The sequence below is a fragment of the Dermochelys coriacea genome, chromosome 7 (genome assembly GCF_009764565.3).
Source record: "Dermochelys coriacea isolate rDerCor1 chromosome 7, rDerCor1.pri.v4, whole genome shotgun sequence".
NCBI classification, from domain to species: Eukaryota; Metazoa; Chordata; order Testudines; family Dermochelyidae; genus Dermochelys; species Dermochelys coriacea.
In genome coordinates, this window is record NC_050074.1 from 103,196,300 (window position 1) to 103,202,299 (window position 6,000).

Genomic DNA, 6,000 nt, shown 5'->3' on the forward strand with positions numbered 1-6,000 from the left:
TGGTAGTGCCTGGGGAGAAATGGAGTGCCACTTGGTTCCCCCAATCAGGCCACCTATGCAGCAGGGCTCTCCACTGCCCCAGGAACAACTGTGTGTTTTAATTTTAAAAAGTTCAAATAGCCTATGTCTGAGATGTGATCAGAATGTCTGTGTGTATGTGAGAAAGATGGTAGGAGGGAGTGAAGTCTGAAGTTTGTAGGATCTGTGGTTGTTTAGCTAGAGGAACCCAAAGGAATGTGAAGAAAACAGGAAAAAAAATTCAAAATGGGGAACATCTTCAAATGTTTCTACTGGAAATGTCTGTAAAGATTACTCTGAAAATGTATATAGAATATTAAAATTTCCTCTGAAGATTTGGTGAGCCAAATCTGGAAGCTAACTTCAGCTTTTAAAGTGTGAAACAGATGATTTTTAGACCTAGTTTAAGTGGGAATCTTAACACAATGTTAACTATAGAGTAGCTACCAATGTCTCTTTAGGAAGTAGTGGGGAATAAGAGGGTGGACTCAGACGTTCAGTTCAATTCTCTGGCAAGGAAAACGGACTCTTATAAAGAAGTAATGTATTATATTTTTGAAGGTCTTAAGGTATGGTGAAGAGAAGAGGGAAAGACGGGTAAGGGAAAGCTCCTTTGAACTTATCCAGTGGTGGTACATACCTTAGGGATGCCCTGCCAAATGCGATTTCTGACTTCTCAGCTACAGTATCTGAGTGCAGTGGGATTGACAACAGTGAGGTTTTTCAACCAGCTCAGATCTCATGCAACAAGTAAAGGTGCATTAAATGAGGTCTCTATTGTAAATTAAAGGTAGGCTTTCCTGGATAAATGTTGTAAACCAATTAAAACATATTGTACAATATGGAAGATGCAATTTTTCTTTATACTTTAAAAGTGGACAATTTATATGACTCATTTTCATAAACTAAAATCTCCTGTGGAGTTTAGTGGGAATGCCATAGCACCTCTGGGTAAAACTGTAAAAAGGTGGAGTGGAAAAATGTAATTGTAGAACTTAGAAATTATAAGCGATAACAGAGAATTGAAGAGAAAAATTAAAGTCAGGACATTTAAAAATATGCAGTTTCTTAGGGGAAGACACACAACTCCCGACCCACCAAATTATAGAGAGAAAGTGTATCTAAGTATGGAGATTCACACTAGAACATTTTGCACCTATGGTAAAGGCATGCCTTTTTGAGCAGCAAAATGGGACAGTGGCTGGGGCACTAGGGTGGGATTCCAGAGACCCAAGTTGTTTTGAGGTCTGCCACTGACCCTGAGCAAGTCACTTCCTTCTCTGTGCCTCTGTTTCCCTTACACCTTTCATGTCTATTTAGATTGCAAGCTATTCAAGGCAGGGACTGGTCTTTCACTTTGTGTTTGTACAGTACCTAGCACAATGGGATCTAGAACTGGCTGGGGCTCCTAGTTGCTACCATAATGCACAATAAGCAACTTCTTGCCAGATAAATTCAAAATAGAAAAACCTGTAGGCCTGAGCAAAAGAAGAGTATGTTATGAGAATTGGCTGGTGAACTCTCAGCATATGTTAATGACTTCCCTAGAAAGCACTGGATCAGACCATGTTTCTGGGGATATATTCCTCAGCTTTTATTTTCTCTTTTAGGAGAGAAATATTTGTTCTGTGCAAAAATAAACTGTTTTGATGGTGAAAAATATTTCTGTTCCTCAGATAGCATGGAATTAATGACGGCGATTTCTGCTGTAGACTGTTTTGTGCAATGAGAGTTCCTAACATGTCATGCAGCACAGTCACACTTATGTAGTGATCAAAAGGGGAAATGTGCATGTGAAGACTTTCAAGGAGGAAGAGTAACTTTCTGAGACTCTGGCACTCTTGAACCAGTGGAAACAAACCTCCTGAAAGGAGCTCATCCACTCCCACAAGATACTCCAGATGACTCGAAAAACCTTAAGGTCAATGATATTAAAGCCTGCTGAGAGATCTAATGAAACCAGCATGAATATTGTCTGAATTCGTTGCCAGACTAAGCCATACCTAAAACCAGACTGGTGGGAATTGAGGACCCCCTTGCATTCCACTATTCTTCAGCCGCATGATGTGTCAGAGAACCCTGCCTTGGTAGCAGAATTGTGCTCCAGAATCTCAATTTTCATTTTTTGAAAAAAAATTAGTTTTTATTCCTCATGAAGGGAACTTTAAAAACCAGTATTGCTGTCTTCTCAAGTCTGCAGATAGCCTGAAAGAATCGTTCCAAGAAGTGTCAATTGCTCCATTCATCTCAATGGATTATTAATGCTGAAAGCTCAATATCACAATTCAAACACTGATTGAACTTTGTCCCTACTGGTCATATTAGCAGAATATTAGACAGCTAATAGCATTTAGTCCACTATCCTAAATGGCCTCCCAGGACTCCCCTACTGCCCAAAGCCACAAATTTACCCTATTCAGCTACCAGAACATCCAGCTGTCAACCCCATCCCACTGTATAACATCTATGATGCAATAATGAACTCAGAACAAAAATCTGTGACACAATCAAAAGCATAACAAATTAAATTTAATACATCAAAAATGATATGGCACCACTGTGCTGGTTATACTAGTCACAGTATATTTAATCATTTATGAACCCTGATGCCGCTCTGAGTTGCACCAGAACCTGATTTGGCTTCAGCCTCTGCTGGAGGTGGGAGATTGTAAAAATTGCATAAGAGCACCTTAGTCCCCTTCTGAGAGTGAAGCTCAGCTGGCTTCCAGCAGCTAGCCAACAGCTGCTCTTTAACAGTGAAGTGTGCAACATAAAATGCATCCATCACATTTTTTCATGTTCTTTTGTTTAGAATAGTAATGAATGGATGCAAATGTACAGTGCCATTGAGTCTGAAAAGATATTCATTTCACAAAAATATCACTTTCAGATGAGTTGTGGTTTTAAAATATTACCCTGGTTGTACTCCCTTGTGTGAAATTCAAAGCCATTTGTTAACCAGCTGGTGGCAGTGTTCTCATTAGAAAAAGATAAAAGATATTACTTTCATTTTTTCTCAAAACCCACTCTATCAGATATTAAAGTGGAAGCATCTTAGTTGCTAGGTTTCTCCCATGGAAATTCTAAGAACATCCTTATGAAAAATAAAAGTACTCATTCATTGCTGAGGAATCATCTGCTTTTAATAGTTACATAATGCGAGGAAATAAAAGACATGGCTTTGTGTCTCTTCAAGCTAGAGTGTTTATGCAAACTGAACGCTGATTTGTTAGAAGGAGCCTCTTTTCCTGCGTACATTAGTTTAGATTTTGAACAGAGTTGCTAAGAACAAGATAAAAGTATGACAGATATAATGTTTTCTATCCAGTACTATGCATTGTGTTTTGAGAGCACGCGCATGAGAGAGAGCATGCGCTTCTTGAAAAGGAGAGCATTGTAACATTCTCTTCCCATCACCAAACATTTAACAATGGCATGTTCCTATCACCATCCTGCCTCTTAAATACAACCAGATACTTAGCAATAGCTGGGGGGGGGGGGGCAGGAAGGAGGAGGGAGAAGCCTGAGCTATATTTATGCCCTATACTAAAAAGCTATACAATTACTCAGCAAGCCACACACAAAATACAGACAATTCTGTCTGGAAATGGCATCCAAATGCCACACCTGCCAAGGTACCAATAATACCAAGATAACCATGACATATGTATTGACTTTGCATCCTGAATTACACTGCACTCCTGCTGACAACTCCCAAAAATACTAAGTGATAGGTGAAAGATATGCTGACCTCTCTATTTCAGAATAGCATAATACTCCTACTGTGAAATATCAAATATATGATAGCCATGCCATCTGCACTATCTCCACCTGGTAATCGCACCCGATTTCTTCACAAATGCACCCAACATTGATGTCTATGTATGTAAGACACACTGACCTCTATGTCTGGGAATAAGATCACATTATAAGGAAGAATTAAAAAGGCACATGCACCATCTCTATTAAATTGTATATAGTGACTTGAGCTTTGATCCAGCAAAGTTCTTAAACACATGTATATATAAGCATATGAAGAGTGGGGAGGCAATGTGGTCTAATGCATAGGTTACTGCACCAGTGTTCAGGAGACCTAATTTCTCTGCCTAGCTCTGCCACTGATCTGCTTTGTGAACTTGGCAAAGTAAAACTTCACATCTCTGTACCTCCATTTCCCCTTCTGCTCTTTGTCTGCCCTGTCTGTTTAGATGGAAATTATTCAGGTTTGAGACTGCCTTTTATGATGTGTATGTACAACACTTAACACAATGGGACCTTAATCTCAGCTAGATCCTTTAGCTGTTACTGTAATACAATAAATAAATATTTTCCTTGACTTTTGGAGACCTACTTGCATACTTAAAGTTAGACAGGTGCTTAAATGCTTTGTTGGATGGGGGCCTACGTCTCCTTCCAATGAAGAGATGGTCATTAGCTCTTATGATGGTTTTGCATTTGATTTGGCTTTCATGCTAGAATTCACCAGAAACTGAAATTCTCGTTCCATGGAAACTTCTGAAATGTACAAAATAAATAAAGTTCTGAAACAGAAAAATGAAATTTTGAAATTTCTTGCAGACCAGGAACGCCAACATTCCATTTTGAAAAAGTCAAAACAGTATTTCATATTGACCTTTTCAAAGTATGTCTGAGGTTCCCCAAGCCACCCAAGCAAGGAGTCAGGCAGCTAGGGGAGTCCGGGCTTCCAGGTTGCCGAGGAGTCATGGGCTTGAGAGCTAGGATTCCTTGGGCTTCAGGCTCCCAGATCTCTTACAGACCACCAGGCTGGCTGCCAAGGAACAAGACAAGACAAGAGAGCTGGTAGGAAACCAGAAAGGTTTTCTGATGAAAACCACAGATATCTTATGACCAATTCTATTTGATTTCTTTTGGCCATTTCCAATGCTGGATAAGTGGACAACCTCTGAGTAAAGTATAAGCACTTATAATAATAATCTGCCTATAAAATCAAATTATGTCATGAACTTCATTACATTATTCATTTCTAGAGCAAAGAAAATACTTTAAATAGTTTTCAATGATTGTATGCTCAAGTTTTTAAATAAATTTGTTTCAGCCACTCTCATTTCCCTTTTATGTTCTCTTCCTATGTATATTCCTATAATCTAATTGGATGAGCTTAAGTGTTAAAGTCACATGCAGGAGCATTTGTGGAAACCTGTAACAGGACACACCCACTTCTCATGAGCACCCCCTTGGCCAAGTGCATATGCCTGCACTCACTCTCTCTCAGTTTGATAGAGGCCATCTGCTATGTCCCTTAAACTATATCACATGACTTCTCTAATTCCCTGGGCCACTTTCCCAGAGCCTCACCATCTTCACCCTTACCTCAGGGCCATGTCAAAATGGAGTCCCAGCAACCAGCTCAGGGCTCCTTCTCATTCTTCCTGGCTTCTGGCAGCACTGCCCTGTCCAGGATTCTGTAGTTCTGTCAGCCAGCTGCATACCATCCATGTTTCTGCAGCTCCAGCAAGGAACTGAACACTCTCTGGCCCTGCAGCTCTTCTTATACTAGGCTGCTGGGCTCTGATTGGCTGTGTCCCACACAGACACTCTAGGCAGCTTGGAGGACCCTCTCGATTGCCCTTTTTTGGGGCGGGGTGTGGCAGGGCTACGAGGCCTCTAGCAGAGGGTCTCAGAGGGTCTGACATACCCCGTCACAAAACCAAATTTCAAATTCACCATAAAAGTATTTCTGTGTGGATTCTGTGGCCATGAATCCAATCAGGAAACCAAAATCACATCAAATGAGTTATCTGACCAATCACAGCTAACCAACCCAGCTTGCAATTTGCAGAGAGCTGTGTGCCAATTAATCAGTAAAGGTTTTAAAAACTGCAAATAATTAGTAGAATACTTTTGAATAAACAAATGCATTTGATGTAATGGTGATCTGCTTGCAAATATTTAGTGAACAAGAAACAAGATCAGATTTGTTGCATTTGTTATTCATTGTGA

At 40.0% G+C, this 6,000-nt stretch overlaps 1 long non-coding RNA gene across 1 annotated transcript in view; it reads right to left on the reverse strand.

Annotated features, from left to right (window-relative positions):
- LOC119859332 overlaps positions 1–5,495 on the reverse strand; it is a 29,138-nt gene extending 23,643 nt beyond the window's left edge. Inside the window, exon 1 of the long non-coding RNA XR_005294185.2 lies at positions 5,371–5,495. This is a non-coding gene — a long non-coding RNA (uncharacterized LOC119859332). The remainder of the gene's footprint in view (positions 1–5,370) is intronic.
- Positions 5,496–6,000: the final 505 nt, after the last annotated feature.